The sequence below is a fragment of the Salmo salar genome, chromosome 29 (genome assembly GCF_965601325.2).
Source record: "Salmo salar chromosome 29, fSalSal1, whole genome shotgun sequence".
Lineage (NCBI taxonomy): Eukaryota > Metazoa > Chordata > Actinopteri > Salmoniformes > Salmonidae > Salmo > Salmo salar.
This window is the reverse complement of record NC_138319.1, coordinates 5,160,162-5,181,511: the sequence shown is the minus strand read 5'-3', so window position 1 is coordinate 5,181,511 and position 21,350 is coordinate 5,160,162. Positions and strand designations below refer to the sequence as shown.

At 44.4% G+C, this 21,350-nt stretch overlaps 1 protein-coding gene and 1 pseudogene across 1 annotated transcript in view; both read left to right on the top strand.

Annotated features, from left to right (window-relative positions):
• Window positions 1-1,961: 1,961 nt before the first annotated feature.
• LOC106590037 (enhancer of polycomb homolog 1) overlaps window positions 1,962-21,350 on the top strand; it is a 136,628-nt gene continuing 117,239 nt past the window's right edge. The window contains exon 1 of the mRNA XM_045710952.2: window positions 1,962-2,253. The gene's annotated coding sequence lies outside the window, so the exon portion shown is untranslated. The remainder of the gene's footprint in view (window positions 2,254-21,350) is intronic.
• Window positions 2,260-12,400, top strand: LOC145865708 (uncharacterized; annotated as a pseudogene).

Sequence of the window (21,350 nt, the reverse complement as noted above, 5' to 3'; positions counted from 1 at the left end):
AACACTCTAACAACTAGGCTACCTGCCGCACCAAAATCTCCTGATATACCTGAACAATATTGAAAACTTAATGCCCCTCTTGCTAAAAATATTTTCAGAATACTGTAAAATCTCAGGATATAAGGGCCTCCTGATATAAGGGCCTCCCATCGCAGTGCTAGCTGTGCCACTACGGATTCTGGGTTTGAGTCCAGGCTCTGTCGCAGCCGTCCGGGGCGGTGCACAATTGGCCCAGCGTCGTCTGGGTTAGGGGAGGGTTTGGCCGACAGGGGTGTCATTGTCCCATTGCACACTAGTGACTCCTGTGGCGGGCCTGGTGCAGTGTACAGTGTTTCCAAAATCATTCCAAAATCATGGGCATTAATATGGAGTTGGTCTCCCCTTTAATGCTACAACAGCCTCCACTCTTCTGGGAAGTCTTTCCCAGAAGAGGTGTGGAACATGCTGCGGGCACTTGCTTCCATTAAGCTACAAGAGCATTAGTGAGGTTGGGCGATTAGTTCTGGCTCGCAGTCGACGTTCCAATTCATCCCAAAGGTGTTCGATGGGGTTGAGGTCAGGGCTCTGTGCAGGCCAGTCAATTTCTTCCACACCGATCTCGATAAACCATTTCTTTATGGACCTCGTTTTGTGTACGGGGGTATTGTTATTCTGTAACAGGAAAGGGCCTTCCACAAACTGTTGCCAAAAGGTTGGAAACACAGAATAGTCTACAATGTCATTGTATGCTGTAGAGTTAAGATTTCCCTTCACTGGAACTAAGGGGCCTAGCCCGAACCATGAAAAACAGGCCCAGACCATTATTCATCCTCCACCAAATGTGTAATATAAAGAGGAAGGAACACTCACTTCTCTACCACATTATGTATGATTGTTCATAACCTCTGCAGGCTCAGCTATTTCACCCTCTTTCAGGTTGGAAGAGGTGGATTCAGTGCATTTATTGCTGATTCTCTGATAGCACCATTGCCTTAAATATAAATAGCACCACTTATTATGTCTCACTTTGGAGCACTCAGACAGTGTAAGGTGGACTGCCCTTTTAGGTTGCTACTGTATGTAAGAAATAGGGTGCCATTTGGGACACAGATTTTAATCTCTCCTTTACAAACCCATTGACCTGTCTCAGGCAGTGCTAAAGAGGGATCTCTTTGTGATCACATGGTGCAGAATTTTTACAGTAAATTTCTCATAAACATTTGTATAAACCCAGATGGCTGCTGAAGACATTGCTGAGAATGTATTAATCACTATGTTCTACCCTCCCTCTGTGACACGATGCAAACATCTAGCTAGCACAGAACTCTGTGACATGCAGTTTTTACAGCCAAGAAAAGGTTTATTTCTAGATAATTCCATATGCTTCCTCCGACTCTCTCATCTGTGTCTGATGGGCAATTTGGGCTGCAGCATTAGCCCATCCCAGAAGCAGCTGAAAGCAGGACGGATCTTTGCACAAAAAAAGCTGTGAAGAGAAAAGGGAGAGGGGGGTGGGAGTTAGCAAGACACTCCTTTACCTTGAGGGGGGAAGGAAAATGTTGCATCTCACCGCAACAATGTATTTCATGTGGAATATTGTCACTGTCTGTCTGCCTGGTAAATGAAGGTATCTACACTACTGCTCCAGCAAGACTTTTCCACACTAAATTCATATTATCAGGTCAGATTAAATGATCCATGTATATTGTCTGGCTGCAGGGAATTTACATCAAATGAGCCATACGTGTATACAATTCAATTTTAGTACAATACATTCACACATTTCACAGTCTTACTATTGGCTTTCATCAATAATTAATGGGGTAGAAGTAGAATATAAAATTAATCTACTTCATCTGTCCGGTCCGTTCAGTAATGTTTTCACTAGGTCCTCCGAAGTAAACTAACCAGTGAGCTCATCGTCTCCACAGGTGATTGGTGCCAGTCAAACTGTCCAATCACAAACCGTCTGTTTGACAATGCACATTTTGGCTTGGTCAGCTGAGCTGTAATCTTTTTGGACGAACATATTTTTCGCAACGATATCCCTTCAAGTTCTGATGTTGGACAGCAAAATATTGATCCAACACACAATTTACAATTGAAACCGAGAAATGTATACCTACGTTCTAAATACTGCATAGTGTTTGTGGATTGCTGAGCTAAAGCTAGCAACTCATAATGCGGACTGTTTCCTATGGCTAACATTCGCTAGCTGGGATATTCGACTCATGTCGACCAGAGTTGTCATCGTCCTCCCTGGTGGTTTCTCTGGTAAGTTAATTTTCTAGTGTGGGGTTTGCCCCTCTTAGACTATGCTAGAATAAATATTGTAATGTACATTTGACAAGTTTTTGAATGTAGCTAGCCAAAGAAAGGGAATAGACATTGGCTAATGTTAGCAAGCTAACGACGTTGGCTATCGACGCCCGTGTCTTAATTCACAACTCTCGTTTTTAAAACCGCTGGTGTAAAAGTAACTTGGAAATCAAATGCCCTTCCCCACAATCTAGCCTGCTAGATACGCACATGTCATATCTATAATTCTGTAAAGTTATTTAACTTAGCTGCTAACATGAACTGTTCTTGTTCTTGAAAAAAAACGAACGTTAGCTAACTAAGTTAGCTACCGCAACATCTGCCTGGACTGTGTGACCAAACATTCGCTAAGGTCAAGGATTGAAAAGCAGTTATTAAATGTAGATGTTATTTTTATCGTGGGTGTAACCACACCGATTGCTGACAGGTGTATAAAATTGTGCACACCGCCATGCAATCTCCATAGACAAACATTGGCAGTAGAATGGCCTTACTGAAGAGCTCAGTGATTTCCAACGTGGCACCGTCATAGGATTCCACCTTTCCAACAAGTCAGTTCATAAAATTTCTGCTCTGATAGAGCTGCCCCTGTCAACTGTAAGTGCTGTTATTGTGAAGTAGAAACGTCTAGGAGCAACAACGGCTCAGCCACAAAGTGGTAGGCCACACAAGCTCACAGAATGGGACCGCCGAGTGCTGTAGCGCGTAAAAGTAGTCTGTCCTCGGTTGCAACACTCGCTTCCGAGTTCCAAGCTGTCTCTGGAAGTAACGTCAGCACAAGAACTGTTCGTTGGGAGCATCATGAAATTGGTTTCCATATCCGAGCAGCCGCACACAAGCCTAAGATCACCATGAGCAATGCCAAGCGGCGGCTGGAGTTGTGTAAAGCTCGCCGCCATTGAACTCTGGAGCAGTGGAAATAAACACGTTCTCTGGAGTGATGAATCACGCTTCACCATCTGGCAGTCCAACGGACGAATCTGGGTTTGGCGGATGCCAGGAGAACGCTACATTCCCCAATGCATGCATAGTGCCAACTGTAAAGTTTGGTGGATCATTTTTTTTCTGGAGCTGTTTTTCATGTTCGGGCTTGGCCCCTTAGTTCCAGTGAAGGGAAATCTTAACTTTACAGTGTACAATGACATTCTAGATGATTCTGTGCTTCCAACTTTGTGGCAACAGTTTGGGGAAGTCCCTTTTCTGTTTCAGCATGACAATGCCCCCGTGCACAAAATGTGGTCCATACAGAAATGGTTTGTCGAGATCGGTGTGGAAGAACTTGACTGGCCTGCACAGATTCTCAACCCCATCGAACACCTTTGGGATGAATTGGAATGCCTTCTTTGAGTCGGGCCTAATCGCCGACACCCGTGCCCGGTTTCACTAATGCTCTTGTGGCTGAATGGAAGCAAGTTCCCGCAGCAATGTTCCAACATCTAGTGGAAAGCCTCTCCAGAAGAGAGGGGGACCAACTCTATATTAAGGCCCATGATTTTTTGAATGAGAGTTTTGACAAGCATGTTTCCACATACCTTTGGTCATTTAGTGTATGCTTTAATTTATAAAGCCCTTTTACAAAATGTCCCACTGTACCTAACATCTTTACTAAACTTTTGGACATACGAGTTAACACACGTGGTCTCAGGGATCTATCGAAGTCTTGAAATTCCATTTGTCTCTACTGAGTGAAGTAAATCAGCTTTTTGTTCCACAACTAATGTCCAAGAAAACAATCTTAAATGTTCTTACATTTGATGTTTTAGTACCTTAAGGGCAATTCAGAAAGCTAATAGAGGACCATATTACTGATGAATGTTTGTTTTTTATGACAGTGTTTTTCTTTCTGCATGCATTTTACATTTTGTGTGTATCTTTTGTAATTTATGTAATTCAAGGCTCATCTGTAAGAGACCTTGGTATCAGTATGACTCCCTGATAACCTTTATTTTAAATAAAAAAGAACTAGCTAGCTACTAGCTGAAACGTTTAATACTTTTGATTCCACTTATCTATCAACAAAAAAAGTACTTTGTAGACAACAGGTGTAGACTAACAGTGAAATGCTTACTTACGGGTCCTTATACAATGCAGAAATGTATACACTCACTACTTGCTGTAAGTCGCTCTGGATAAGCACATCTGCTAAATGACAAAAAAAAGTTAAAGATAACAAATGTTTTAATAGTGACAGTGAATAACGAGTAAAAATAACCACGAATATGGTTCGTTTTTCAGGGGGACTGATTATTTTCCACCCCACTTGAGCTGAGATGGGTAGAAAAGTTCTCACTACTTGCCAATATGTATGTCTATTACAATGTATTGCATTGGGGGCTATGGAGGTGTTGGAGATGGGGATATGTATGACACAGTCCCCTTCAAACTACACATTTGGTCGGTAGAGACCCCACTGAGTATTTCCCACCCAACTTTAGCTACAAGCCAATATGTTTTCCATGTACAGTCTATTATAGTGTAATGCTATGGGGGTGGAGTGAAAAGCCAGCAGCAGGCTGTGCAACAGTACCCTTCAAAAAATGAACAATATTTGTTGAGTAGAGACTAGTGTTGTCACGATACCAACATTTTACTTACGATACCAGGCGAAGTATCGCGATACCACGGCGGGAAGTTCAGTGGCCTCGCGTCCTGTTCGCCTTGTTCCCGTTTTCTAAACGTAATGCGCATGTGCTACACATCTGGCACTGATATTCATACTTCTACTCAAGTCAACACATTAACTTCATACTGTTAACTGTGTAATATACTGAACAAAAATATAAACGCAACATGTAAAGTGTTAGTCCAGTGTTTCATGAACTGAAATAAAAGATCCCAGAAATGTTCCATATGCACAAAAAGCTTATTTCTCTCAAATGTTTTACTGAAATGACTTTATATCCCGGTTAGTGAGCATTTCTCCTTTGTCAAGATAATCCATCCACCTGAAAGGTGTTGCATATAAATACGCTGATTAAACAGCATGATCAATACACAGGTGCACCTTGTGTTGGGGATAATACAAGGCCACTCTAAAATGTGCAGTTTTGTCACACAACAAAATGCCACAGATCTTTTGAGGGAGTGTGCAATTGACATGCTGACTGCAGGTATGTCCACCAGAGCTGTTGCCAGAGAATTTAATGTTAATTTCTCTACCATAAGCCGCTTCCAACGTCATTTGAGAGAATTTGGCAGTATGTCCAACAGGCCTCACATCTGCAGACCACGTGTAACCACGCCAGCTCAGGACCTCCACATCCGGCTTGTTCACCTGCGGGATCGTCTGAGACCAGTCATCTGGACAGCTGATGGAACTGAGGAGTATTTCTGTCTGCAATAAAGCCTTTTTGTGGGGAAAAACTCATTCTGAATGGCTGGACCTGTCTCCCCAGTGGGTGTGTCCCTGCCCAGTTATGTGAAATCCATAGGTTAGTAATTTATTTCAATTGACTGATTTCCTTATGTGAACTGAAATTGTTGCGTTTATTTTTGTTCAGTTTGGAATACTGCATAGAATGGCTACTTTGCTAATATTTGCAGAGGCTTACCTGTGATTTGGTTGGAGGAAGGAATATATACTGCTCAAAAAAATAAAGCGAACACTTATTAAACAACACATCCTAGATCTGAATGAAATAAATAATCTTATTAAATAGATTGACCTAGACTTCCGGTTTGGAGCGAGCAGTCGCACCACGCTTCGCTCCACAGGTAATATTACACTTCGCTACATTACAACGGCTTGATTTGTTTGATCTGAGCAATTCTTCTTAGCTAGCTACATAGCCGTCTTTGTATCAAAGATAATTCTGTAGTTTAGAGTAACTGAGTAATTATCGAGGCTAGCTATCTTCGTCCTCCTAACGTAGTCAACACTGCTAGCTGCTAGCTAGCTAGTCATCACTGTTAGCTAGCCAACTTCTACCGACTAGCAGCACCGCAGAAACTATTACATTACAACGCAACGACTTGATTAGTGTGGTGTTAGTTAGCCAGCTACATAGTTGTCTTTGCTGTCTCTGTATCTAAGATAATTGTGTAGTTTGAGTATTATCGAGGTGTGCTAGCCAGCCGCGGCGCCAGACTTACTCAACACACCTAGTCATCATTAACCCACTGCCAGCTAGCCAACCGTTACCGACTAGCAGCGCTGTAGTTACTAATACTTTACAACGGAACGATTTGACTAGTGCAGTGTTACCTAGCTAGCTACCTAGTTGTCTTTGTCATAGCTTGATAATTGTTAATTGTTAGCTAGCCAGCCATCGAGGTTAGCTAGCCAGCTATTTCCGTCCCCCGCGACGCCATTTTTCCTAACCTAGCCAACTATTACCGACGAGCAGCATTGTTGAAACTAAATACACTACAAGGAACGTCTTGATTAGTGTTATGTTAGCTAGCTAGCTACAAAGTTGCTTTGTATCATGACAAGGTGTAGTACTGAAACTACCGAGGTTACCTAGCCAGCTACACGTTCAAAGTCAACAACGCAGCCACTGCTAGCTAGCCTACTCCACCAGCCAGCAGTACTGTATCATTTTAGTCAATAACATTTTTGCAACGTAAGCTTAACTTCCTGAACATTCGAGACGTGTAGTCCACTTGTCACTCCAATCTCACTTGCATTAGCGTAGCCTCTTCTGTAGCTTGTCTACTATGTGTCTGCCTATCCCTGTTCTCTCTCCTCTGCACAGGCCATACAAACGCTCCACACCGCGTGGCCGCTGCCACTCTAACCTGGTGGTCTCAGCGCGCACGACCCACGTGGAGTTCCAGGTCTCCGGCAGCCTCTGGAACTGCCGGTCTGCGGCCAACAAGGCTGAGTTCATCTCAGCCTATGCTACCCTCCAGTCCCTAGACTTCCTGGCGCTGACGGAAACATGGATCACCACAGATAACACTGCTACTCCTACTGCTCTCTCCTCGTCTGACTACGTGTTCTCGCATACCCCTAGAGCATCGAGCCAGCGGGGTGGTGGCACTGGAATCCTCATCTCTCCCAAGTGGACATTCTCTCTTTCTCCCCTGACCCATCTGTCTATCTCCTCATTTGAATTCCATGCTGTCACAGTTACCAGCCCTTTCAAGCTTAACATCCTTATCATTTATCGCCCTCCAGGTTCGCTTGGAGAGTTCATCAATGAGCTTGACGCCTTGATAAGTTCCTTTCCTGAGGATGGCTCACCTCTCACAGTTCTGGGTGACTTTAACCTCCCCACGTCTACCTTCGACTCATTCCTCTCTGCCTCCTTCTTTCCACTCCTCTCCTCTTTCGACCTCACCCTCTCACCTTCCCCCCCTACTCACAAGGCAGGCAATACGCTTGACCTCATCTTTACTAGATGCTGTTCTTCCACTAATCTCATTGCAACTCCCCTCCAAGTCTCCGACCACTACCTTGTATCCTTTTCCCTCTCGCTCTCATCCAACACTTCTCACTCTCCCCCTACTCGGATGGTATTGCGCCGTCCCAACCTTCGCTCTCTCTCTCCCGCTACTCTCTCCTCTTCCATCCTATCATCTCTTCCCTCTGCTCAAACCTTCTCCAACCTATCTCCTGATTCTGCCTCCTCAACCCTCCTCTCCTCCCTCTCTGCATCCTTTGATTTCCTCTGTCCCCTATCCTCCAGGCCGGCTCGGTCCTCCCCTCCTGCTCCGTGGCTCGACGACTCACTGCGAGCTCACAGAACAGGGCTCCGGGCAGCCGAGCGGAAATGGAGGAAAACTCGCCTCCCTGCGGACCTGGCATCCTTTCACTCCCTCCTCTCTACATTTTCCTCTTCTGTCTCTGCTGCTAAAGCCACTTTCTACCACTCTAAACTCCAAGCATCTGCCTCTAACCCTAGGAAGCTCTTTGCTACCTTCTCCTCCCTCCTGAATCCTCCTCCCCCTCCCCCCCCCTCCTCCCTCTCTGCGGATGACTTCGTCAACCATTTTGAAAAGAAGGTTGACGACATCCGATCCTCGTTTGCTAAGTCAAACGACACTGCTGGTCCTGCTCACACTGCCCTACCCTGTGCTTTGACCTCTTTCTCCCCTCTCTCTCCAGATGAAATCTCGCGTCTTGTGACGGCCGGCCGCCCAACAACCTGCCCACTTGACCCTATCCCCTCCTCTCTTCTCCAGACCATTTCCGGAGACCTTCTCCCCTACCTCACCTCGCTCATCAACGCATCCTTGACCGCTGGCTACGTCCCTTCCGTCTTCAAGAGAGCGAGAGTTGCACCCCTTCTGAAAAAACCTACACTCGATCCCTCCGATGTCAACAACTACAGACCAGTATCCCTTCTTTCCTTTCTCTCCAAAACTCTTGAACGCGCCGTCCTTGGCCAGCTCTCTTGCTATCTCTCTCAGAATGACCTTCTTGATCCCAATCAGTCAGGTTTCAAGACTGGGCATTCAACTGAGACTGCTCTTCTCTGTGTCACGGAGGCTCTCCGCACTGCTAAAGCTAACTCTCTCTCCTCTGCTCTCATCCTTCTAGACCTATCTGCTGCCTTTGATACCGTGAACCATCAGATCCTCCTCTCCACCCTCTCCGAGCTGGGCATCTCCGGCACCGCGCACGCTTGGATTGCGTCCTACCTGACAGGTCGCTCCTACCAGGTGGCGTGGCGAGAATCTGTCTCCGCACCACGTGCTCTCACCACTGGTGTCCCCCAGGGCTCTGTTCTTGGCCCACTCCTATTCTCGCTATACACCAAGTCACTTGGCTCTGTCATATCCTCACATGGTCTCTCCTATCATTGCTATGCAGATGACACACAATTAATCTTCTCCTTTCCCCCTTCTGACAACCAGGTGGCGAATCGCATCTCTGCATGTCTGGCAGACATATCAGTGTGGATGACGGATCACCACCTCAAGCTGAACCTCGGCAAGACGGAGCTGCTCTTCCTCCCGGGGAAGGACTGCCCGTTCCATGATCTCGCCATCACGGTTGACAACTCCCTTGTGTCCTCCTCCCAGAGTGCTAAGAGCCTTGGCGTGACCCTGGACAACACCCTGTCGTTCTCCACCAACATCAAGGCGGTGACCCGATCCTGTAGGTTCATGCTCTACAACATTCGCAGAGTATGACCCTGCCTCACACAGGAAGCGGCGCAGGTCCTAATCCAGGCACTTGTCATCTCCCGTCTGGATTATTGCAACTCGCTGTTGGCTGGGCTCCCTGCCTGTGCCATTAAACCCCTACAACTCATCCAGAACGCCGCAGCCCGTCTGGTGTTCAACCTTCCCAAGTTCTCTCACGTCACCCCGCTCCTCCGCTCTCTCCACTGGCTTCCAGTCGAAGCTCGCATCCGCTACAAGACCATGGTGCTTGCCTACGGAGCTGTGAGGGGAACGGCACCTCCGTACCTTCAGGCTCTGATCAGGCCCTACACCCAAACAAGGGCACTCCGTTCATCCACCTCTGGCCTGCTCGCCTCCCTACCTCTGAGGAAGCACAGTTCCCGCTCAGCCCAGTCAAAACTGTTCGCTGCTCTGGCACCCCAATGGTGGAACAAGCTCCCTCACGACGCCAGGACAGCGGAGTCAATCACCACCTTCCGGAGACACCTGAAACCCCACCTCTTCAAGGAATACCTGGGATAGGATAAAGTAATCCTTCTAACCCCCCCCCTTAAAAGATTTAGATGCACTATTGTAAAGTGGTTGTTCCACTGGATATTATAGGTGAATGCACCAATTTGTAAGTCGCTCTGGATAAGAGCGTCTGCTAAATGACTAAAATGTAAATGTAAAATGTAAATACTTTTTTCTTTACATAGTTGAATGTGCTGACAACAAAATCACACAAAAATAATCAATGGAAATCCAATTTATCAACCCATGGAGGTCTGGATTTGGAGTCACACTCAAAATTAAAGTGGAAAACCACACTACAGGCTGATCCAACTTTGATGTAACTTTCTTAAAACAAGTCAAAATTAGGCTCAGTAGTGTGTGTGGCCTCCACGTGCCTGTATGACCTCCCTACAACGCCTGGGCATGCTCCTGATGAGGTGGCGGATGGTCTCCTGAGGGATCTCCTCCCAGACCTGGACTAAAGCATCCGCCAACACCTGGACAGTCTGTGGTGCAACGTGGCGTTGGTGGATGGAGCGAGACATGATGTCCCAGATGTGCTCAATTGGATTCAGGTCTGGGGAACGGGCGGGCCAGTCCATAGCATCAATGTCTTCCTCTTGCAGGAACTGCTGACACACTCCAGCCACATGAGGTCTAGCATTGTCTTGCATTAGGAGGAACCCAGGGCCAACCGCACCAGCATATGGTCTCACAAGGGGTCTGAGGATCTCATCTCAGTACCTAATGGCAGTCAGGCTACCTCTGGCGAGCACGTGGAGGGCTGTGCGGCCCCCCAAAGAAATGCCACCCCACACCATGACTGACCCACCGCCAAACCGGTCATGCTGGAGGATGTTGCAGGCAGCAGAACGTTCTCCACGGCGTCTCCAGACTCTGTCGCGTCTGTCACATGTGCTCAGTGTCAACCTGCTTTCATCTGTGAAGAGCACAGGGCGCCAGTGGCGAATTTGCCAATATCGGTGTTCTCTGGCAAATGCCAAACGTCCTGCACGGTGTTGGGCTGTAAGCACAACCCCCACCTGTGGACATCGGGCCCTCATACCATCCTCATGGAGTCTGTTTCTGACCGTTTGAGCAGACACATGCACATTTGTGGCCTGCTGGAGGTCATTTTGCAGGGCTCTGGCAGTGCTTCTCCTGCTCCTCCTTGCACAAAGGTGGAGGTAGCTGTCCTGCTGCTGGGTTGTTGCCCTCCTACGGCCTCCTCCACGTCTCCTGATGTACTGGCCTGTCTCCTGGTAGCGCCTCCATGCTCTGGACACTACGCTGACAGACACAGCAAACCTTCTTGCCACAGCTCGCATTGATGTGCCATCCTGGATGAGCTGCACTACCTGAGCCACTAGTGTGGGTTGTAGACTCCGTCTCATGCTACCACTAGAGTGAAAGCACCGCCAGCATTCAAAAGTGACCAAAACATCAGCCAGGAAGCATAGGAACTGAGAAGTGGTCTGTGGTCCCCACCTGCAGAACCACTCCTTTATTGGGGCTGTCTTGCTAATTGCCTATAATTTCCACCTGTTGTCTATTCCATTTGCACAAGAGCATGTGAAATGTATTGTCAATCAGTGTTGCTTCCTAAGTGGACAGTTTGATTTCACAGAAGTGTGATTGACTTGGAGTTACATTGTGTTGTTTAAGTGTTCCCTTTATTTTTTTGAGCAGTGTATATGATGATCTGCATGTCACTGTGGCAGTAAGGGGAAAACACTTCATGAAACCTTCTACTCTAAAGTTAACACACACTCCCTAAATCACACACACTGTCTCCCTTTCTCTCAAACACACACACATGCCGAGATCCAGCGCCGACAGAGATGGCCTCCTCGCTTCGGGTTCTTAGGAAACTATGCAGTATTTCATTTTTTTATGTTTTTCTTACACTGTTACCCCAGGAAATATTAGGTTTTATTCCATACAGTCGGGAGGAACTATTGGATATAAGAGCAACGTCAACTTACCAACATTATGACCAGGAATACGACTTTCCCGAAGCGGATCCTCTGTTTGGTCCACCACCCAGGACAATGGATCGGATCCCAGCAGACGACCCAAAACAACAGCGCCGCAGAAGGGGCAGACGGAGCGGTCTTCTGGTCAGGCTCCGTAGACGGGCACATCGCCCACCGCTCCTGAGTATACTACTAGCCAATGTCCAGTCTCTTGACAACAAGGTAGATGAAATCCAAGCAAGGGTTGCCTTCCAGAGAGACATTAGAGATGGTAACATTCTCTGTTTCACGGAAACATGGCTCACTTGGGATACGTTATCAGAGACGGTACAGCCACCTGGTTTCTTCACGCCTCGCGCCGACATAAACAAACATCTCTCTGGTAAGAAGGACAGGGGTGTATGCCTTCTGATTAACGAGTCGTGGTGGGATAATAATATCGTACAGGAACTCAAGTCCTTTTGTTCACCTGACCTAGAATTCCTTACAATCAAATGCCGACGGCATAATCTACCAAGAGAATTCTCTTCGATTATAATCAGTCGTGTACACCCCCCCCCCCCCCCCCCCCCCCCCCCCAAGCAGACACCTTGACATTGGACTCTATGTAAACTGGAAACCACATCCTGAGGCTGCATTTATTGTAGCTGGGGATTTTAACAAGGCTAATCTGATAAGGCTGCCTAAATTTTATGAGCATATCGAATGCGCGACCCGGGCTGGAAAAATTTCTGGATCATTGTCACTCTAACTTCCGACGCATACAAAGCCCTCCCTCACCCTCCTTTCAGCAAATCTGACCACGACTCCATTTTGTTGCTCCCAGCCTATATACAGAAAATAAGACGGGAAGCGCCCGTGCTCAGGTCTCTTCAACGCTGGTCCGACCAATCTGATTCCACGCTTCAAGATTGCTTCGATCACGTGGACTGGGATATGTTCCGGATAGTGTCGAACAACATTGATGTATACGCTGATTCGGTGAGCGAGTTTATTAGCAAGAGCATTGGTGATGTTGTACCCACGGCGACAATTAAAACCTTCCCCAACCAGAAACTGTGGATTGATGGCAGCATTCGCGCAAAACTAAAAGCGCAAACCACTGCTTTTAACTTCTTTGGGATCTGGGGGCAGTATTGAGTAGCTTGGATGAATACGGTGCCCAGAGTAAACTGCCTACTTCTCAGGCCCAGAAGCTAGGATATGCATATTATTAGATTTGGATAGAAAATTCTGAAGTTTCTAAAACTGTTTGAATGATGTCTGTGAGTATAACAGAACTCATATGACAGGCAAAAACCTGAGAAAGATTTCCCACTTCCTGGTTGGATTTGAGGTTTGTAGTTTTTCAAGTGATTGCCTATCCAATATACAGTGTCTGTAGGGTCATATTGCACTTCCTAAGGCTTCCACTAGATGTCAACAGTCTTTAGAACGTTGTTTCAGGCTTCTACTGTGAATGGGGAGAGAATAAGAGCCATTTGAACCAGGAGTCTGGAAAAATGGCATGGCTGTCATGCACGCGGCCGTGAGAGCGAGCTGAGTTCCTTTTCGTTTCTGAAGACAAAGAATTGTCCGGTTGGAATATTATTGAAGATTTATGATAAAAACATCCCAAAGATTGATTTTATACATCGTTTGACATGTTCCTACAAACTGTAATGCAACTTTTTTTTACTTTTCGTCAGGACTTGCATTTGGAAAAGTGAACTAAACGCGTGAACAAAAAGGAGGTATTTGGACATAAATATGGACTTTATCGAAACAAAACGAACATTTATTGTCGAACTGGGATTCCTGGGAGTGCATTCTGATGAAGATCATCAAAGGTAAGTGAATATTTATAACGCTATTTCTGACTTTTGTTGACTCCACAACATGGCGGGTATCTGTATGGCTTGTTTTGGTGTCTGAGCGCTGTACTCAGATTATCGCATGGTGTGCTTTTGCCGTAAAGCTTTTTTGAAATCTGACACAGCGGTTGCATTAAGGAGAAGTGTATCTTTAATTCTATGTAAAACACTTGTATCCTATATCAACGTTTATGATGAGTATTTCTGTAAATTGATGTGACATGAGGCAAAACATTATGCGCCAATGTAAGCTGAGATTTTTGGATATAAATATGAACTTTATTGAACAAACATACATGTATTGTGTAACATGAAGTCCTATGAGGGCCATCTGATGAAGATCATCAAAGGTTAGTGATTTCATTTTATCTCTTTCTGCTTCTTGTGACTCCTCTCTTTGGCTGGAAAATGGCTGTATGTTTTTTTGTGATTAGGCGCTGACCTAACATAATCATCTGGTATTCTTTCGCCGTAAAAGCCTTTTTGAAATCAGACACTGTGGCTGGATTAACAAGAAGTTAAGCTTTAAAATGGTGTATAATACTTGTATGTTTGAGGAATTTGAATTATGAGATCTTTATTGTTTTGAATTTGGCGCCCTGCAATTTCACTGGCTGTTGTTGAGGTGGGACGCTAGCGGACGACGCAATCACACTGCACACTGCCCACTGCCCTAACCCATCTGGACAAGAGGAATACCTATGTAAGAATGCTGTTCATCGACTACAGCTCAGCATTTAACACCGTAGTACCCTCCAAACTCGTCATTAAGCCCCGCTGATCCTCAACACTGGGGCTCCACAAGTGTGCGTTCTCAGCCCTATCCTGTACTCCCTGTTCACCCATTACTGCGTGGCCATGCACGCCTCCAACTCAATCATCAAGTTTGCAGACGACACTACAGTGGTAAGCTTAATTACCAACAACGACGAGACGGCCTACAGGGAGGAGGTGAGGGCCCTCGGAGTGTGGTGTCAGGAAAACAACCTCTCACGCAATGTCAACAAAACAAAGGAGATGATCGTGGACTTCAGGAAACAGCACATATCCACATCTACGGGACAGCAGTGGAGAAGGTGGAAAGTTTTAAGTTCCTCGGCGTACACATCACGGACAAACTGAAATGGTCCACCCACAGAGACGGCGTGGTGAAGGCGCAACAGCGCCTCTTCAACCTCAGGAGGCTGAAGAAATTTGGCTTGTCACCAAAAACACTCAAACTTTTACAGATGCACAATTGAGAGCATCCTGTCGGGCTGTATCACCGCCTGGTACAGCAACTGCTCCGCTCGCAACCGCAAGGCTCTCCAGAGGGTAGTGAGGTCTGCACAACGCATCACCGGGGGCAAACTACCTGCCCTCCAGGACACCTACACCACCCGATGTCACTCGAAGGCCGAAAAGATCATCAAGGACAACATCCTCCCGAGCCACTGCATGTTCACCCCACTATCATCCAGAAGGCGAGGTCAGTACAGGTGCATCAAAGCGGGGACAGAGAGAAGCTGTTTTTCAGTGTATCTCAAAGCCATCAGACTGTTAACCTCTCTGGGCTAGGTGGCACCAAATCATCCCACCTACGTAACAGCCAGTTGAATCCTGTGGCGCGATTTTCAAATACCTTAGAAATGCTATTACTTCAATTTCTCAAACATATGACTATTTTACAGCTATTTAAAGACAAGACTCTCGTTAATCTAACCACACTGTCCGATTTCAAAAAGGCTTTACAACGAAAGCAAAACATTAGATTATGTCAGCAGAGTACCCAGCCAGAAATAATCAGACACCCATTTCTCAAGCTAGCATATAATGTCACAAAAACACAGAAGACAGCTAAATGCAGCACTCACCTTTGATGATCTTCATCAGATGCCAACCCTAGGACATTATGTTATACAATACATGCATGTTTTGTTCAATCAAGTTCATATTTATATCAAAAAACAGCTTTTTACATTAGCATGTGACGTTCAGAACTAGCATACCCCCCCGCATACTTCCGGCGAATTCACTAACAATTTACTAAATTACTCACGCTAAACGTTCACAAAAAGCATAACAATTATTTTAAGAATTATAGATACAGAACTCCTCTATGCACTCAATATGTCCGATTTTGCAATATTCTCAGTAGATAGCCCGGCATCACAGGGCTAGCTATTTAGACACCCAGCAAATTTAGCCTTCACCAAAATCAGATTTACTATAACAAAAATGTTATTACCTTTACTGTTCTTCGTCAGAATGCACTCCCAGGACTTCTACTTGAATAACAAATGTTGGTTTTGTCCCAAATAATCCATCGTTATATCCAAACAGCGGCGTTTTGTTCGTGCGTTCTAGACACTATCCGAAATGGTAAATCAGGGTTACGAGCATGGCGCATTTCGTGACGACAAAATTCTAAATATTCCATAACCGTACTTCGAAGCATGTCAACCGCTGTTTAAAATCAATTTTTATGCAATTTATCTCGTAAAAAAGCGATAATATTCCGACCGGGAATCTGTGTTTCGGTAAATAGAGGGAAAAAAAGAAAGACTGGGGCGACCAGTGCACGCGCCTAAGCCCACTGTCCCCTGATCGGCCACTTGACAAAGGCAATGTGTTTCAGCCTGGGGCTGGAATGACGACATTCAGCTTTTTCCCGGGCTCTGAGAGCCTATGGGAGCCGTGGGAAGTGTCACGTTACCGCAGAGATCCTTTGTTTTGGAAAGAGATGTCAAAGAAAGCCAATAAATGGTCAGACAGGCCACTTCCTGTAAAGGAATCTCTCAAGTTTTTGCCTGCCATATGAGTTCTGTTATACTCACAGACACCATTCAAACAGTTTTAGAAACTTTAGGGTGTTTTCTATCCATATCTAATAAGTATATGCATATTCTAGTTACTGGGTAGGAGTAGTAACCAGATTAAATCGGGTACGTTTTTTATCCGGCGGTGTAAATACTGCCCCCTAGCCCTAAGAGGTTAACCTCTCTGGGCTAGGCGGGACGAAATCGTCCCACCTACGCAACAGCCAGTGTAATCCCGTGGCGCGATTTTCAAATACCTTAGAAATACTATTACTTCAATTTCTCAAACATATGACTATTTTACAGCCATTTAAAGACAAGACTCTCGTTAATCTAACCACACTGTCCGATTTCAAAAAGGCTTTACAACGAAAGCAAAACATTAGATTATGTCAGCAGAGTACCCAGCCAGAAATAATCAGACACCCATTTTTCAAGCTAGCATATAATGTCACAAAAACCCAGAAGACAGCTAAATGCAGCACTAACCTTTGATGATCTTCATCAGATGACACACCTAGGACATTATGTTATACAATACATGCATGTTTTGTTCAATTAAGTTCATATTTATATCAAAAACCAGCTTTTTACATTAGCATGTGACGTTCAGAATTAGCATACCCCCCGCAAACCTCCGGTGAATTTACTAAATTACTCACGATAAACGTTCACAAAAAAACATAACAATTATTTTAAGAATTATAGATACAGAACTCCTTTGTGCAATCGAGGTGTCCGATTTTAAAATAGCTTTTCGGTGAAAGCACATTTTGCAATATTCTGAGTAGATAGCCCAGCCATCACGGCTAGCCATTTAGACACCCACCAAGTTTAGCCCTGACCAAACTCCGATTGACTATTACAAAAGTTTGATTACCTTTGATGTTCTTCGTCAGAATGCACTCCCAGGACTGCTACTTCAATAACAAATGTTGGTTTGGTCCAAAATAATCACTTCCCTTTGATGATCCTCATATGGTTACACTCACAAGACTCCCATTTACTCAATAAATGATTGTTTTGTTCGATATAGTCCCTCTTTATATCCAAAAACCTCTGTTTTTTTTGTTCAGTAATCCGCAGGCTCAAAGGCAGTCACAACAGACAGACGAAAAATCCGAAAAGTATCAGTAGAGTTCGTAGAAACATGTCAAACGATGCGGTCGCGTGCATGAAAAATCTCCTGGGACACTGCAGGGTCCACTCATTCAGACTGGTCTTACTCCCTCATTTTTCAGAATACAAGCCTGAAACAATTTCTAAAGACTGTTGACATCTAGTGGAAGCCATAGGAAGTGCAATTTGAATCCTAAGTCAATGGATACTGTAATGGCATTCAATAGAAAAATACAAAAATATAACATCCCACTTCCTGGATGGATTTTTCTCAGGTTTTCGCCTGCCATATCAGTTCTGTAATACTCACAGACATTATTTTAACAGTTTTGGAAACTTTAGTGTTTTCTATCCAAATCTTCCACTTATATGCATATCCTAGCTTCAGGCTGAAACACATTATCGCCTTTCTCAAGTGGCCGATCAAGGGACTGTGGGCTTAGGCGCGTGACCTGGCCGCCCCCGTCTTTGTAATTTTTTTCCCCTCTGTTTGCCGAAAAGGAGATTCCCGGTCGGAATATTATCGCTTTTCTACGAGAAAAATGGCATAAAAATTGATTTTAAACAGCGGTTGACATGCTTCGAAGTACGGTAATGGAATATTTAGAATTTTTTTGTCACGAATTGCGCCATGCGCACGACCCTTATTTACCATTTCGGATAGTGTCTGGGACGCACGAACAAAACGGCGCTATTCGGATATAACGATGGATTATTTTGGACCAAACCAACATTTGTTATTGAAGTAGCAGTCCTGGGAGTGCATTCTGACGAAGACAACAAAGGTAATCAAACTTTTGTAATAGTAAATCGGAGTTTGATCAGGGCTAAACTTGGTCGGTGTCTAAATGGCTAGCCGTGATGGCTGGGCTATCTACTGAGAATATTGCAAAATGTGCTTTCACCGAAAAGCTATTTTAAAATCGGACATATCGAGTGCATAGAGGAGTTCTGTATCTATAATTCTTAAAATAATTGTTTTGTTTTTTGTGAACGTTTATCGTGAGTAATTTAGTAAATTCACCGGATGTTTGCGGGGGGTATGCTAGTTCTGAACGTCACATGCTAATGTAAAAAGCTGGTTTTTGATATAAATATGAACTTGATTGAACAAAACATGCATGCATTGTATAACAATGTCCTAGGGTTGTCATCTGATGAAGATCATCAAAGGTTAGTGCTGCATTTAGCTGTCTTCTGGGTTTTTGTGACATTATATGCTAGCTTGAAAAATGGGTGTCTGATTATTTCTGGCTTGGTACTCTGCTGACATAATCTATTGTTTTGCTTTCGCTGTAAAGCCTTTTTGAAATCGGACAGTGTGGTTAGATAAAGGAGAGTCTTGTCTTTAAAATGCTGTGAAATAGTCATATGTTTGAAAAACGGAAGTTTTTGTATTTTTGAGTAATTAGTAATTCGCGCCACGCCTATCATTGGATAGTGGAGCAGGTGTTCCGCTAGCGGAACGTCTAGATGTAAGAGGTTAATCCTACCTTGTTTTGAAGCACTCATGAGTAGCAGACACTTTCCCTTTTTAATTCCTGTAAAAAACAAATAATACTTAATGTAACATGGTTTGTGAAATTCTATCAAATGTGTGCAAAATCTTGCAGGAAGAAAATAGGTAGCTCTGGTTATGATTCATTTATTTATTTTGAGCTAGAGGCAAGCTGTTTGCTATGCTGTAACGCTGCAAGCATGTCTGTCGCGAAGCTGTTTTTCCTCTCTGGCACTGCTGTGTGACAGTGAACTTTTTTAACTGATGGCGGAATAGATGCGCATGAAGAGTGGACGGAAAGGAGCAGGTGAGTGAGGGCTAGTAGGGGATGCAGCTGGCGGTTCACAGCTGCCACACATGATATGTGCGTGAAAGTGAAGTGGACATTTTTGGAGCGGTGCATACGAGACTAGTTGCTGTTTCTTCAACAATTAAACAGAACCTATAAACTGACTCTATGAACATTTTATAACAGGCGCCAGTTGGTTCTTCAGATAGGTAGGGACGACAAAGTTTATCATATGAAACAATTATTTTATAAATACATTTTAGCTAAAGTTTTGGTACCGTGATATAACCGTGGGACCGGTATACCGTGCAACACTAGTAGAGACCCTACAGAGTATTTTCCACTCCTCTTTTAGCTGAGACAGGTAGAACAGTTCTCACTACAAGCCAATATATCCCATGTATTAGTGTATTGCATTGAGGCTGTGGAGGGGGTGGCGAACAAAGTGCTGCTGGAAATGTACAACACAGTCCCCCTCCAAAACTACACATTTGGTTAGTAGAGACCGCTGAGTATTTCCCACCCCACTTTAGCTGAGACGAGTAGTAAAGTTTTTTTTTTTTTTCTCTACAACCCAATATGTATACCGTGTATTGCAGTAGAGTTGGGCAATATGGTCATTTTTAGCGTTGTAAAATGTAAAGGTCATACACAGCAATAATCAAATGAATTGAGGGCTTGTGAAGTTATACCTAGGCTAAATATAGGCCTTACACAACCATAAGAACCCCTAATAATACAATTATTTTAACTTGCTTTTTTTGTTGCAATAATCACTGATATGGCTTTTAAGTAAAAAATTATATTTTCTTTGTTCCAAATTTAACTAGAGCCATGCATAATGCACATTCACTAATGACTAACTTCTTATAGCAGGCATTAGGCTATAGAAAATTAACACATCATCAACAACCTCTCAAGCCCACATGCTAGTGATTAGCCAGCTAGTCTTTATATTTCAACTTGGATCTATTTGCTAGCTAACAAGGTTGAACAGTTAAATTGTTATGAACACATCCTGTCTCCAACTGTTTGAAAAGCATGTTAGCCTGTCCACTTTGTTCAGATGTTGAAATCAAGTGGCCTGCCTTATTTGTAAGAATGAGAACGAGTTGCCAATTTCTTAAATTGTTTTATGCTTATTGCACTTTCATAAAACACAGACTAGACAGCTAGTAAAACTTTCTTTGGCTAAAATGCGGCTAGCTGTAAACGGAGCATTCATTTTCAGCAATTCATGTAAATTGATACTATCGTTTTAGTTGTCTGCACTGCGTGCAATTTGAGTAGGTGAGACCTAAAAAGTGTATTGTTTAAAACAATGACCTCTATTTCTGTAAAATAATGTCTCAATGTGTTTTGATGTCCATAATAGAGATTGCTTTGGACCAAACCTCAAATGCAAATAGTGAGTTGAAACCACTTGCCAGAGAGAAGGATGTGGTCTCAATGTTGTTGGAGTGAGAGACGGGATGGGCTTTGTGTGTAAACCATAGAGGAAGAGGTGTTAGCGAGAGGTTTCCTTCGCTAAAATATGTTCAAAATAAGGCCAATGCGTTTCTATGGGCTTATTTTGGAATAATCTTGTCTCTTTGGGACAACTTAAATTGTAATGTCGGAGATGTACATCTCTCGAGTGGCGCAGCGGTCTAAGGCACTGCATCTCAGTGCTAGAGGCGTCACTACAGACCCTGGTTCGATTCCAGGCTGTATCACAACCGGCCGTGATTGAGTGGCGCACAATTGGCCTTGTGTCATTAGGGTTTGGCCGGGGTAGGCCGTCATTGTAAATAAGATTTTGTTTTTAACTGACTAAATAAAGGTTACATAAAAAACAAACAAATTATCTTGTCATTATATAAACATCTCTGGTGTGAATGGGGATGGTACACACAGCACAGAGGAGCGAATGAGACGAGACCAAAAATACAGCATGAGAACAAGCAG